The 16,121-nt window shown below is 39.8% G+C and overlaps 1 protein-coding gene and 1 pseudogene across 3 annotated transcripts in view; one reads left to right on the top strand and one right to left on the bottom strand.

Moving 5' to 3' along the window:
• MLLT3 (MLLT3 super elongation complex subunit) overlaps positions 1–16,121 on the top strand; it is a 224,139-nt gene that overhangs the window by 33,988 nt on the left and 174,030 nt on the right. The gene's annotated exons all lie outside the window — the stretch shown is intronic.
• On the bottom strand, positions 14,817–15,070 carry LOC125637045 (small ribosomal subunit protein eS27-like; annotated as a pseudogene).

Here is a 16,121-nt window from a genome sequence, read left to right as displayed (position 1 = left end):
AGCCGGAGCTGTGTAGGCAGCCAGAGGGTCTACCCACCACCAATATATGCCCATTTGAGATGTTAGGCCTGTACTTGGGGCAGCTAGCCGCTCCTACCACAGCAGGTACACTCTGTTTTTTAATGTGAGTATGTCTCCTCGAATTGGGAATTGCACTCCCAACTGTAAGCGTAGACATACCCTACAGACTTGTCTACGTGGTGGGGTAATGCATGCTGTGGGGGTGAGATTTCTAAAGCATATTAATTGGTCATGTAGATCCTACTGGAAAGCATTAAAAGTTCACTAGTGTGCTTTAACATAGTTCTGTTTAGTGTGCACCGTCGGGGCTACATGGACTGGTTAGAGCTCAGCACGTTAGTGTGCTTTAGAAATCACACCCCTGCAGAGCATGTTGCCTCAAGTAGACAACCCCTAAGTATCTTGGGTGCTTTAGAAAATCTCATCCTTGGCTAGGTTCGCCAGGCGTCTGGTTTTCAACTGGAACTCTCGGTCAAAAAGGGGCCCTGGTGGCTCTGGTCAGCACTACAGTCCAGTTGGCTGCAGTGGCCAGCTCTGCGTAGCTCCCAGGCACAGGAGTGGCCAGGGAGGCTCCATGCCGTGCCCCAAGCGTTGGCTGGGAACCATGGCCAATGGGAGCTGCGGGAGTGGTGCCTGCAGATGGAGGCAGCACGCGGAGCCCCCTGCGCCTACGAGCCAGAGAGACATGCTGTTTGCTTCCGGGAGTGCACCTGAAGTCAGCACTACCCGGTGCCTGCACCTCATACCTCCCACACACACCAACCCCCTGCCCCAGCCCTAAGCCCTCTCCCACCCCCAAACTCTCTCCTAGAGCCTGCATCCTGGATCCCGGGACATCCTGCACTCCAACCCCCTGCCCCAGCTTGGAACACCCTCCTGCACCCAAACTCCCTCCCACAGCCCATCCCCTCCTGCACCCAAACTTGCTGCCCCAGCTCAGAGTCTCCTCCTGCACCCCAAACCCCTCATCCCCGGGCCCAGCCCAGAGCCCCCTCCCATATGCCAAACCTCTCAGCCCCAACCCAGAGTCCCCTCCTGCACCCCAAGCCCTTCGTCCCCAGAGCCCTCACCCCCAGCTGGAGCCCTCATCTCCCCTCTCCCGCACCCCAACCCTCTGACCCAGTCTGGTGAGGATGAGCAATTGAGCCAGGGTGGGCAAAAGCGAGCAATGGATGGAGCGGGGATGGAGTGAGAAGGGGCAGGGCATCAGGGAAGTGGCAGGGCAAGGATGTTTGGTTTTCTGCAATCAGAAAGTTGGCAACCTTACCCTTAAGTGTTAAATATGGACTTAAAAACCTAACATTAGGCTCCTATTTTGAAAAACATGATCTCTGTGTATTAAAAAAAATCACAATAACTTTAATGTATTGAAAATCTAAATATTTTTTTCATTAACACAGTAATTTATAAATCATCAAACACCGAGAGGGAAATTATTTTATAAAAGTAAAATTTTAATTTCTAATGCTACAAATGCTTTAGCACCTGAGTGGGCTCCTTGAAGTCACATGAGTGAAGTTAGATACCTGCTTCAGTGTTTGCGGAATCAGGGTGTTCATTTTTGGGGGTCTATAACCGTTTTATAAAAAATTCAAATAAGAAACTCTATCAGTAGGGTATTTTAAAAATGAACAACACTTACAGTTTAGTTCGTTATGAATTTTAATTTGAAGTTTCAATTGCACGAATTTTCAGAGTAGCGTTTACTGATTTAAATCAATGATTTGTTTTTAATGAAGCAATTTAAAACAATGCATCCTGCTTCCAAAACTTTTGTTTGTTTTTTAGTATTTTCTATTATAATGTTTCAGTAGTGCACAGTTGTCTACAAGTGCAAGACATTTTATTTTATAAAATTCCTCCGTGTGTAAATTTTGATTAACAGTTTCCTGCTGCCCAAAATGGGGAAACTATATTGGACACTTACCACATAGCATGTAACTTTTGAGCACAGGACATGGCTCGCCTGCTCTCTCACGCTTTTTCCAAGAGGGCTGACTTTTAAGCCACTTAGCCTATTTTTATATTCTTGAGTTAGTCATTGTAATGTTCTAACTTTTAAAAAACCAAATCCTATATCTATTAATATGTCATAGGTACATTTTTATAAAATTAACAAACTACAGGGACTTTATGAAAGATATTCTGCCAAGATAATACAGGTAACCCTGGTATTCAACTTGGTTTGTGATATAGATGACAGAACTAGGCAGTAATAAAATTAATCTATTTTAAACATACTTGCTGACGTACTGATGCACATATTATAACTTAAATCAAAATAAACTGGATGCTTGAAGCTGTTAAATTTCAAAATGAAATGTAATAGGTGTATAGGAATGTAACACATGCTCAGCGAGTGGAGAAATGCACAGAAAGAGGCATCACATTTTATCAGTAGGAGCTGCACAGAGTTGTGTTAAACTCTCAAATTATATTGTTTTAGGCATTAGGTTTCAAACTGAGGTCTGATTCAACAGTTCTTGCAGATAAAAAGTACAATAAAACTATTCTTAGGAAAACAACATTTAATGAATTCCAGTGCCACAGTAAGAGCTGCATGGTCATGGCACTTCTGAACCCCTATTTGTGTGTGTGTGTGTGTGTGTGTGAGAGAGAGAGAGAGAGAGAGTATGAATCTGAGCTCTCTGCAAAATGAGTCAGCTGTAAAGGCTTTCTGAAGGGCTAAGCTTGCAGGTCTCTGTTTTGCCTCTTGGGCAGTCGGGAGTTATGATCCATGAAAAAGGAAGCTTCTGAACACAGCACTGTGGAAGTTCTCTCTTTCTTACTGCATCCCTCTGTAGAGTATTTAAAGAGTCTGTTGCCTCAGCAAAATATGTTTTTCCAACCCCCCAAAACCATTTTTTTTTTCTAATTGGGACTGTTGATTAATCGCAGTTAACTCACGTGATTAACTAAAAAAAAATTAATCATGATTAAAAAAGGAGATTAATAGCAGTTTTAAACACAGTGTTAAACAATAGAATACCAATGGAAATGTATTTATAAATATTTTTGGATTTTTTTTTTTTACATTTTCAAATATATTGATTTCAGTTACAACACAGAATACAAAGTGTACAGTGCTCACTTCATAATTTTATTACAAATATTTGCACTGTAAAAATGATAAAAGAAATATAATTTTTCAGTTCACCTCAAACAAGTACTGTAGTGCAATCTCTTTATCGTGAAAGTGCACCTTACAAAATGTAGATTTTGTTGGGGGGTTTACATAACTGCATTCAATAACAAAACAATGTAAAACTTTAGAGCCTACAAGTCCACTCAGTCCTACCTCTTGTTCAGCCAATCGCTCAAACAAACAAGTCTGTTTACATTTGCATGAGATGCTGCTGCCCACTTCTTCATTTAAAATGTCATCTGAAAGTGAAAACTGGCACTGTTATAGCTGATGTCACAAGATATTTATGTGCCAGATGTGTTAAAGATTCAAATGTCCCTTCATGCTTCAACCACCATTCCAGAGGATATGTGTCCATGATGACGACGGGTTGTGCTCTATAACAATCCAAAGCAGTGCAGACTGATGCATGTTCATTTTCATTATCTGAGTGAGATGCCACCAGCAGAAGGTTAATTTTCTTTTTTGGTGGTTCGGGTTCTGTAGTTTCCGTATCAGAGTGTTGCTCTTTTAAGAATTCTGAAAGCATGCTCCACAGCCTGTCCCTCTCAGATTTTGGAAGGCACTTCAGATTCTTAAACCTTGTGTTGAGTGCTGTAGCTATCTTTAGAAATTTCACATTGGTACCTTCTTTGCATTTTGTCAAATCTGCAATGAAAGTGTTCCTAAAATGAACATGTGCTGGGTCATCATCTGAGACTGCATGAAATATATGGTAGAATGCGGGTAAAATAGCAGGAAATATACAGTTCTCCCCAAAGGAGTTCAGTCATATATTTAATTAATGCATTATTTTTTTAACGAGCATCATCAGCATGGAAGCATGTCCTCTATAATGGTGGCGGAAGCATGAAGGGGCATACGAAAGTTTAGCGCATCTGGCATGTAAATACCTTGCAATACCAGCTACAAAAGTGCCATGTTCTCACTTTTAGGTGACATTGTAAATAAGAAGCAGACAGCATTATCTCCCGTAAATGTTAAAAACTTGTTTGAGTGATTGGCTGAAGAAGAGGTAGGACTGAGTGGACTTGTAGGCTCTAAAGTTTTACTTTAGTTTGTTTCTGAATGCAGTTATTTAACCAAAAAAATCTACATTTGTAAGTTGCACTTTCACGATAAAGAGATTGCACGACCGTACTTGTCTGCGGTGAATTGAAAAATGCTATTTCTTTTGTTTTTACGATGCAAATGTTTGTAATAAAAATAATATAAAGTGAGCACTGTACACTTTTGTATTCTGTGTTGTAATTGAAATCATTATATTTGAAAATGTAGAAAAACATGCAAAATATTTAAATGGTTTTCTATTATTGTTCAACAGCACGATTAATCTTTTTAATCGCTTGACAGCCCTATTTTTTACTCATTTCTTTGGCACTGTGCTGAAGGGCACTGCATCTGGGTTGATCTTCCTGCTATAATTACTTACGTTGAAGAGCCACTCTGCAGGTCTTTCCATTTCTTGGCAGGTAGCTTACTTCTGAGAACCAGTTAGAGTACTTCTTCAAGAGCCAAAACATGGCAGTGGGGTTAAGACCATATCCTTTTAAATAGGCACATACCAGAAGGCTATTTTTCTGCCCTGCTTTCCCATTCCCCAGTGTAATTTGGGGCTGGGATGGTTGATGTGTGTGTTTGTTTTTTTTATAACTCAAATAGTATGTTTTATCCAAGGACCTTAGACCACTTTACAAAGGCAGATAACTATTCTCTCCATTTTACAGAAATTAAGATAAAGTAAATTGCACAAGGCCCTACAGCAAGTGTGTGGCAAAGCCAGGACTAGAATCCAGGTGTCCTAACTCTCACTCCCCTGTTCTAACTACTAGGCCTCATTGCATCATTGAAACAAATATGTATACATGCTTACCTCTGTATATTGTATTCAAAGAATATTTAACATAAGTGTCAGTGAGGATTCTTCATTGTAAGCTGATATACTTAGTCACAGATATCCAAAAAGCCAAACCATATGTCAGTGGTTCTCAATCTTTTTGGCTTCAGGATCCATTTAATTGCTTGTGGTGACCCAGTAAATTGGGGTGTATATGAGAGAGAGCGGGGTAGGGTTCTGGGGGATGAGAGGTCAGGTGGGGAGGATTGAATCCTGCCTCTGAAGGGGTGGGATGCCCTGTGGGCAGGGGGGAGGGTCGTGTCCTACTGGAAGGGGGTGGGAGGCCCTGGGGTGGGAGGTTGCAGAGCATGTCCTGCACTCACCCAACAGCAGTGGCTCCTGCAGCTCCAGACCCTTGGGACTGGATTAGCTCGGCTTCCCACTCCAGGCATTGCAACCTTGGGGGTCACAGCACCACTCAGGTTTGGCCCTGCCATGACAGAGGGGAGCTGTTTCAAATCTGAGTGGCACTGCAACCCTGTGCACCAGGTCACAACACCTGGAGCAGGAAGCTGAGCTCAGCCTGCTCCGTGGGGCAAGAGCTACTGAAAGACCCACTGTAAAGTTTTAGCAACCCAATTTTGGGTCATGACCCACAGGTTGAGAAACTCTGCCATATACAACTGAATATATCTGATCCCTTTCTCTTGGAAAGATCTCTTTCCCTAAATTAGATCACTCAAAACAAAGTATCAGTGGAAATGGTAAGACCTTTTTCTCCAATAAAGAGCACCAATTTGGATATCTGTGGTTTATGGTTTATGCTCTTTGACTGTTGGTCAGTCAGCTATTTGGTATCATAACTAGTCACGTGAATCATCTGACTTGTTAAGTATGTCTTAGTGTAAACTGACACAACAGTTCTCTCAAAGTGAGTGGGGGGGGGGGGGGGGAAAGCCTGGACAGATGTCTGATGAGCAGAAACTCAATTTACAGGTGAAAATTTTCTTTTTTTGTAAGTTACTACTTCTGGTGTGTGGAAGTACTGACATATATCATAAGGTTCTTATAAGAAAAACACTCCTTACTTTTTTTCATAATTGAAAATAAAAGCAACCTAGAGCCAGAGTCTTCTAGGCTTGGGTTGCAGATGGACATAGAGTAGGGGATGCAAGCCACCTTTCTATTGTCCTACATCCTTAGCTTCCTTCAAGGCAGTCTGGCCAGAAGGCTAATGGTTAGATCACAAAGAATCTGGCAACCCAAGTGGTAGAGAATGTTAGTAGTTGTCTTTTTATTGGTGGTGAGGACGCTTCAGAGTTCCTCATAAGCCGGGGGCTGCTGTCTAAATCAATCCATTCAATCCCCCAAATTTCCTCCACCAAATTAGATGGTAGTATTAGAATGTATTGTGAGAAGGTTCTTTTGAATTTCTGCACATGGTTTCAGAAGGATACATGTTTGATTGTTATAACTATGTTGCGACAGCTGCTTACCGTGGTGATTATAATCATCATCTTGCATTTTGTTCCCTGTGTTGGTTGGTTGTATCCATCTATTGTCTGACATCTTTGTACTTGGGATTGTAAACTGTTTTGGGACAGCAACCATCTTTTGTTATGTTTTGTACAGCACCTTGTGAAAAGGGGCATGGGCTTCCAGACACTACTGCTGTACAAATAATAATTTGAATAACTGGATATCGTAGCTTGCTGTTGCTTCTTTTGTTATAGCTGGCTTTTTGTTGAACGGTAAGGATGCTAGATCATGTGGTGCTTACATCCAAAAGCATGAAACCCTTCACGAACTTACTGATTGCAAAAATGATACAGGGAATGAATTTAATTGCTAAGAAGTGGAGCTGTCTTTTGGGTGAAACACACTGTTTCACAGCAAAGATCAAGACGTTACAAGTTTAGGACAAGAAGTAAAGATGTGTGTTTGTATTAAATTGAAGTTCAGATGGAAGTTAGATAGGCAAACTTCAATTGCTGGCATTGGAATTTGCCCAGGACAAACAGAATAATATCCCTACTCTTTCAAAACGTGCCAGTCACGCAGTTCACCTTAAAACCTTTATATGGTACTATCGCCACCACCATGATGTAATGAGATGTTAACAGACAACAGAATCTAGTGGTGTAAATGGGCTACTGGCTAGTTTCATTTAGGACTAACATACTGGTTTTTTTTTGTTTGCTTCACAAATAGTTATTCATCACAGTGGTTAAAACTGCTATAAGATTTTAGGGTTTTTTTTTTTTTAAATTACTGCATCTACTATTCAGTGAGATACCAACAGAATTCTGTTAGCTGGCAAGCCCTTTCTCATGTAAGAGAAGACATCTAACAAAATCTCTTTTCTGTCTCCACTTGCATAGTTCTTGGGCTTGACCTTGAGAAACTTAATTAGCAGGTTAGAAATATGTGAAGGTTTTCAACTTCCCTGTCTAACAAAATACAAGACTAGTAATGCAACTTTAAAAGTACAGCGTATATTGTTCTTTTAACCTTTGTCAGTGATTTTGATAGTTATGCAGCTCCTCCCTCATATTATTAAACTTTTGTAATGCAGTTATTTATGGAAACTGTGTGTGTATAAAAAAAAAAAAAGTACATAGGAACTGAATGGATAGCTCAGGCATAGGGTAAGACTGATATAGAGACTTAGATTTTTAGCTCTGTGGTTCAAGCCTGGTCCAGGTCTGTTGCGATCTAACGCTGTTGTTTTCTGATGCTTTCTAATGGCTTATGTGAAACTAGTTAGTGGTTTCAGCCTAGTGGCTATGTCACAAAAATCTAATTGATAACTGTCCTCTATGTTGGCAGCCCTACTGTGCAAAGACTCAATGGGTATGAGACTAAACTCTTCCCAGGAGGTGCCTTTTCAGATGTTGAGGCACATTGGTGGGGAAAGCCCATGTTGTACCTGCTCTGCGGATAAACGGAGGAGTTCAGTCTATTGGGCTGTTAGGTACTCTACATGTAAATTCTCTTTAAAATAATGCATAAATTCCAAAGTTGTGCATTTACATAGTGCTGCACTTTTTACATCAACATCTATCACATGGACCATACTTCTCCTTGATATTATGCAGGATTGTCTAGGATTTTACACGTATGGGCCAAGAAATGCTTACAGGTTAAGATCATAACTGTTAGTATTTGCTGTTAAAGTTAACCGAGGAGGCTCTTACTGGGAATGGCAGATTAGAGGCCCCAAATGGGGGACAGTGGGGAAATCCTTTGTTAGGGAGCTGGAGGCTGAAGTAGAATTAAATTGAGACAGGGAGATGAAAAGTGAAGAAACAATATACTGTCAGTTTTGAATCCTAAATATAAGGAGTGGGTACGTCCTTCCCCAGACAGTGTTTGGAAAATAGCTGTCAGGAGGTAACATTTTAACAATACATAAGACATCTTTCCCACTCTGTTTTTCCTACCTTAAGTCAGTTGATTGAAGGCCTCCCTTTTGTTTCTGTGGCATCCTGACGCAGAAATCAATTTTCCAGGAGGCAGTGGTTCCTTGAAAGTGTGCTCTCTCGCTCTCACAGGAAAAGAAAATGTCTCCCGCCAGGACTTATTTTCTTCTTCTCAGTGATGGGTGAAGTTGAAATACTTCAGTGAAAGTAAATCAGATTTGAAATTGCTTTGGTGATTTCAACAGCAGACTCAGCAATTCAACCTCATGAGGGAACTAAACCATATTAAGGGCCTTCTGTAGATGCAGCATCTTCAACAGTTGCTTGTCCTGCTTGTGATTAAATGCAACCCTGGGGACCTGCAGAAATGGCTTGAACAAGAGGCAGTCACCACCTTCAGTGGAGGAGGAAACACTAGATTCACCACAGTTTTTCCTTTTTGACATAAATTGTCTTGTTGAACTTATCCTCTTCAGTTCAATGTCAGGTGATGCAGCCTGATAAGAGAAGAAGGAAACTAAGGTTTCTGATGGGGACTGACTCTCTCTCTCTCTCTCTCTCGCTCTCGCATGAAGGAGCGTTTCATCCTTTTTGATAGCCTGAATAGATTTGAAACAAGTTCTTTCCTATTTGACTTGGAAAATAATATGCAGGGTTCCCTATATTAAGCCTTTAATCCCTTCTTAAAATTAATAAACTGTTGCTTTGCAGCAAATTCAACACGTGTAGAGTGGGATGGTTAGAGGATTGACAACTCTTGCCTCACAAAGTAAGAAGAAATTTGTCAATGTATCATGATACTTGGAAAGTTGGTTACTTATTGCTCTGAGTTTGTTCACTGGAAAAAACAATATAGTAAAATTGTGGTGTAAGAGTAACAAAGACGTTTATCTATGAATAAGCTCCAGTCTGATATGTTCTAGTGGCACACTTTAAAGGTCAGAGTCAGTTTAATGTTTAACTCTTCCTTTTCTAGCCATTTGGGAGCCAAAGAACTTAATAAATATGAAACTTACCAAGAAATATCTGGAAGATTTGGCATCATATGATGAAAGAAGTATTGGTTATTAATGTTGACTGTTCTCATATTTAAAGAATTTAAATGCAAAGAATTTTGATGTTGAACTTTAATGAAATAATCTGAATATTTAGCCTTATGTAAGAATTCCCCTTACTCTTCATCTCTACCCTTGCATTGATGACTATTTTGGGGTTACTAGCTTGATACTTACTAATGCCTGACTTCTCCCTCCTCAGGCATTTTTGATGTGATTATCATTTGCAGCTGTGGCTATAGGTAGTATTTTAAAATCTGTTTTTTAAAATTTTTTTCTATTTTTGAAGACTGGCAACAGATACATCCTTAAAACATTTTCGTATTCTAAAACGATAACACAGGTGATGGAACTTGGCTTTGTTCCGAAAAGACAGAGTTTAGTGCGCTGCTGTGATTCTTGCTGGCTTTCTTTTTTAGTGGTTTCTGAAATAGGAAGAGTTCTTCATTCTTTAGGTTTTCATGTTAAATGACCTTGTGGGATAACTGAACTTAAAAGAGTAAGGGAGGCTTCTGGGAGACTGTCTTGTCCTGTCCTTGATCCCTCATCTCTAAGCCAATTGGAACAAATTTTCTGAGAGCTAAATCCTGGTTTCATTGAAATCTCTGGTCCATCAATAGCTATTAGCCAAGATGGTCAGGGGTGCAACCCCATGCTCTGGGTTTCCCTAAGTTTCGGACTGCCAGAAGCTCAGACTAGATGACGGGATGGATCACTTGATAATTGCCCTGTTCTGTTCATTCCCTCATCTGGTGCTGTCAGAAGACAGGATATTGGGCTAGATGGACCATTGGTCTCACCCTGTATGGCCATTCTTATGTTCATGGTAAAGCTCCCACTGTCTCCTGTGTAACTAGGTTTTGGCCTTAAATAAGAGAGAATCTTCTAGTTTACGGAGAAAGCTGATTTGCCAGATACAAGTGTATTGAAGCCCATGTGACCTGATGAACTTAGTCATTTAAAATTCTCTGACAAAAAGATGTATGGTACAGTTAGGGCTGAGTACGTTGCCCTTTAAAATGACATTCACATAATGTCACTTAAGAAACATATATTGTAAATTCTGGAAACTAAGTAAATTCTTATTTTTAATTTCCTATCGCTTAACAGTAATTCTGCTTCCTTGTTTTCACTCACCCTCCACCAAGCCCTTACCCTTCAGTATTAGAAATGTAAGTACAACCACTGTAGAATATATTAATTTGAACAATATGCTCCTCAATTGTATGATGACAGAGTATGCACATAAACATCTTGGGCAAGTCATTTTGCTTCTGGATGGCTGTTTTCTTTTCTACTCTGTGTGTGTCTTGCTGCTTGTAAGCTCCTTGTGGCACAGATTGTCTCTTAGTGATCTTAATTGGGCCCTCTTGATACTCCCATAATACAAGTAATTCTTCTTTTCCAACCTGTATAAGCTATACCATGAGGCTGTCTGCTACATATTGGGAAGTTGCCAAGGCATTTTCTTCTAAAAGTTGTTAAGGCAAAGTTACAATAAAACATTAACATACTATATTGTACATAATTCATTACTTATTCAGGATCAGATTAAAATTCAAAGAACCTGGATAAGGACTTTGACTTGCTGGCTGGGGAGCTGCCCTCCTTTGAGTATGCTAAAAAGGGCGATATCAGACTTCTTCTTAGTACTTCTCTTGTGTACATACTTGGTGAGAGAGCTTTTCCATTGCAAGGACAGTCCATATTCGCCTATCTCACAATTCCATAGGAGAAATCTCATTCTTCCAATAACATGCAGCATTTTTGAATCTTTTTAATAATTTCCTCCCAAAATTGTATAATTCCTGGACGCAGCCACCACATGTGCAATTATGTTCCCCATTCTCTCAACCCCTCCCAACAGAATGCATCTCTAGTAGCAAAAAATATGATGGATCTTAATTGGAGTCAAATGGCATCGAGACAGCAATTTATAAAAAAATTTCTTCATGAGCTACACAAATTGAAGATGTATACCCCTTTTCCCACATAGTGATCCACTCATCCAGGTCAGTTTCTTTAACCAAATCCCTCTTCCATCTTTTCATTTGGGTTATTTTCTCATCAACATCTTTTCAATCAAAATTATGTATATAGTAGAGATTAAACTTTTTGTTCTAGCTTGCTCCTGGGTCAACTGCTCAAATGTGATTAAAAGTCTAGATAGTCAACTTGTATCCAGATTTCACAATAAAATGTTTGATCTGTAAATATTGAAAATATGGAATCTTTATATTATTTATAATATTACATATCTTTTGGTATGATTTCAAATTAGGACCCAGGGACAGCTGTCCAAATGGAGTAATCTCAGCTCTTACCCACAATGAATAGTCACTTGGATATTTCCTAGGGATAAATTCCTGATTATTAATGAAAGTGTCTAAGGAAGAGGGCCTCAGTGACAGGAATTTAAAAAAAAATGTCCAGAGCTGGTAAGATGGTCTGGATGAATAGGTGACTTATTTAAAAAAAAAAATTTTTTTTTTGGTGACCTAAATTTCTTTTTAACTTACTTTCTCTATATAACTATATTTGGGTTCCAGTCTTGTTTGAGTTTTCTCCTGTGTTTGGATGGCCTGTTAACCCAATTGATCACATCATTTTAATTGTTAGGAAAAGTTTAGAAAACCTGAGCTATGAGGAAAGGTTAAAGCAACTGGATATGTTTAGTCTTGAGAAAGGAAGAATGAGGGGGAACCTGATAAGTCTTCAAATATAGTAAGATTTTCTATAAAGAGGATGGTGATCAACTTCTCCATATCCTCTGAAGTGAGGACAAGAAGTAATGGGCTTAATCTGCAGCAAGGAAGATTTAAATTTGATATTAGGAAGAACTTTCTACAACAATAAGGGAGTTAAGCACCACAACAGACTTCCAAGAGAAATTATGGAATCCTCTCATTAGAGGTTTTTAAGACTAGATTGGACAAATACCTTTCAGGAATGGTCTAGGTTTCTTTGGTCCTGCCTGAGCACAGAAGGCTGGACTTAATGACTTCTTGAGGTCCCTTCCAGCCGTATATGTCTATGATTCTGTAATAATAAGCCAAATTAGGGTACAGTAGTCCACCCCACTCTGTAGGCTTAAACAGAAACTTAGAACTCTGTTTTTTATCTTTCCATATGAATTTTAATAGCACATTCTGCCATGTTTTTAATTTCATGTCAAAGATACCACCAGGGATGCATTGAAACAAGACACTACCCTCTCTAGCCAAGATATTTCATATTTGTTCCATTCCTTCAACTCTCTTGTTGTTTTATTCCACAGCAGAGGGTAATCTGGCTGTAAAAAGATTTGTTTCTTCATAATATTTATTCCTAACTAGTTTAAAGATTCCTTTGCCCATGCACATTTATTTAGCTGACAAAAGTTCTGTTTTGACTCTTTTGGGAATATTAATTCCTAAAATTTCAGATTTATCTTAGTTTATTTTGCAGTCTGAAACCTGCCCAAATTCCCAAATCAATTGTTCTATAATTTTTAACGAGGCTTCTGGATCCTGCAACTATAACAAGACATGGTCAGCATACAAAACTATTTTGTGTTCTGATCTATAAGTAGTTTTGATCTCCTTTACCCAAGGGGCTGTTTCTCACATTTATTGTAAATGGCTCCATTGCCAAAGCAAACAGGGATAAGGGGCAACCTTGTCTCATACACCTAGACAAATTAAAAGGAGGGGATTGATGACTATATTAATCCAAGATGACACTTTAGAATGAGTATACAGGCCAGCATGCCCATAGAAAACTGATTTCCAAAGCCAAACCCTACCGAAATCTCTCTGAGGTATTCCCGCTCCTGCTGGTCAATGGCTTGTTCAGCATCCAGATAAAGCAGTGCACTGGAAGAATTGTTAGAATTAACATTATTGATCAAATTTGGAGTTTTTCTGATATTATCAGATAGATGCCTGCTAACAATGAACCCAGATTGGTCAGGATGAACAAATTTGGGCAAGATGGTGCTCAGTCTGTTTGCTAGTACCTATGCATAAATTTTAGCATCCATGTCATTGAAGAAATAGGTCTGTATGATGAACAACTGGTAAGATCTTTTTCTTCAGGAGTGGCCACAATTTTTGCCTTTCTCCATAAATCTGGAATGTTGTTTCCATGCAATATACCGTTTAACAATTGGGTTAAAATGGGGATCAACACTTGTTTTAGAGCTCTATAATACTCTCAAAATAACCCATTGGGACCTGGAACTTTATTGGATTTTAAATTCTTTATTACAACTTCAACTTCCTCGGCAGCCATTTGCCTATCAAGAGCTGCCAGATCCAGCTCTGAGAGCTGAGGTGGTTTCACACGTCTCAAATATCTATTTATGAGTTCAGGATTTGGATGTTCTGATGGTGTACAAAGTATTTAAAAAGCCAGGGCATTTTTCTGATTCTGGGAGCTGTGCTGCATAGGACTGGTCTCCAAGTGGTGCAGAGCTGATTGCTGATAACCACCTGTGTGGTACCAACACAGACCAACTGGGCAGAGGAATAGGAGATGCACTGGGTAAGTTTAATTCTCATTGGGTTGTCGCATGATCTGGTAACTGACCTGAGGAAAGGAGAGGAACAGGTTATGTGATACCTGATGTATAAGGAGGCTGCTGAGCAGAGCTCTTTCACTTACCCTCTCCCTCTTCCCACTCTTCCACAAATACTCTGAGGTCTGTATAAAGGGGATATGGTATAGGCAGGATCTCTGAGTTCTTCAAATGTATGTCAGACTTCCCACTCCTAGAGGGTGAATGATGTAATCAAAATGGAGCTTCTAGCCCATATAGGAATGATGGCCAAGGCAGACTAGGCTTTCTGACTAGTAGCGGGGTGGTGGAGGACAGGAGGGTGTTTGCTCTTTGGCTGTGTGAAAGGAACACAGTATCAGAGATAACATCACTTCACCGATAGTGGGAAGTGGTATGATTACATGTTACAATGCATGTCTGGTACCAGGATAAAAAAAAGACTGATAAACAACCCTTGCTCCCTTAAGGAAGTCTATGCTTTACTCTGATGCATTACTTCCTTGCCTTTATTCATCTATGAAGCAAAGCTTGAAGCACTCTAGTCTTACACAGTTTTTTTTTTAATTAATTTATTTTATTTTATCCAAAATTTATTGACCGTCAGATGGGTGAGGCTACAGGGACAGTATGAAAGTCATGTTCTCCCCTCACGTTCTAGAGACGTGTTTAAAGCCCTCTCTTCACATCTTGATACTTAATGTTGCTCTGTGGCTGAATCCCATGCTCTTGAACCATCTGTATTTGTCTGTGCAGCCAAATGCGCAGGTAGTCCCACCCATCTCAGACACACTTTAGTTTAGTGTTGCTTTCGTCTGAAGAAGCATCCTTCTGTAAGCCTTGCCTGTGCTCCAGTGGGCTGGCACAACACAGTTGAGCAGCCAACACACAGAGCTACAGTCTGAGCATGGCTGAATACAGTGGTGATTTTATACAACTTGGACACTTCACATCCATGAAATAGGAGTTTGGACTCTGGACCAGACGCCGCCGCTTGTGTTTCCGTTTCTCCTCCTCGGGGGAGGGATGCAGCAGGTCTTTCGCCAGAGGCATGTTCGTGCGGAGGCAGCACAGTTGGTAGGCAAATAAATTTGCCATGGCACTTTGAGAGATCATGGGCTCTGTGTCGTTACTGTGTGTCTATAATTGTTAGCTTTTGGATATTCTTATCAAGGCTGAACAAAGGGAGAAGAATTTGGAGTGGGTGTGAAGTTTTCTCTGGAAGAATAGTAAAACAACAAACGTTAGGTAGGAAAGGGGAGAGATGATAGGCCAGGAATTGTTACATTCTAGGCTAGTTTTCCAGCTGGCCTAAGTGCTGGGCAACTTACTAACTACCTAGGAAATAGATGGTGATCATAGATAAAGGAACTAGGGCTGTCAAGTGATTAAAAAAATTAATCACGATTAATTGTGCGATTAAACAATAATAGAACACCATTTATTTAAATATTTCTGGATGTTTTCTACATTTTCAAATATATTTTAATTTTAAACAGAATACAAAGTGTACAGTGCTCACTTTATATTTTTTATTACAAATATTTGCACTGTATAAAACAAAAGAAATAGTATTTTTCAATTCACCTCATGCAAGTACTCTAGTGCAATCTCTTTATCGTGAAAGTTGAACTTACAAATGTAGAATTATGTACAAAAAATAACTGCATTCAAAATAAAACAATGAGCCTACAAGTCCAGTCAATCCTATTTCTTCTTCAGCCAATTGCTCAGACAAACAAGATTGTTTACTTTTGCAGGAGATAACGCTGCCTGTTTCTTGTTCATAATGTCACCTGAAAGTGAGAACAGGCATTCTCATGGCACTGTTGTAGGTGGCGTCACAAGATATTTACATGCCAGTTGCGCTAAAGATTCATATGTCCCTTCATGCTTCAACCACCATTCCAGAGGACATGCGTCCATGCTGATAATGGGTTCTGCTCGATAACAATCCAAAGCAGTGCAGACCAACATGTTCATTTTTATTATCTGAGTCAGATGACATCAGCAGAAGGTTGATTTTTGTTTTTTGATGGTTTGGGTTCTGTAGTTTTTGCTTCGGAGTTGCTCTTTTAAGACTTCTGAAAGCATGATCCATACT

The sequence above is a fragment of the Caretta caretta genome, chromosome 5 (genome assembly GCF_965140235.1).
Source record: "Caretta caretta isolate rCarCar2 chromosome 5, rCarCar1.hap1, whole genome shotgun sequence".
Taxonomy (NCBI): domain Eukaryota; kingdom Metazoa; phylum Chordata; order Testudines; family Cheloniidae; genus Caretta; species Caretta caretta.
Note: the sequence above shows the minus strand (reverse complement) of the source record. Positions and strands in the feature narration are given on the sequence as shown.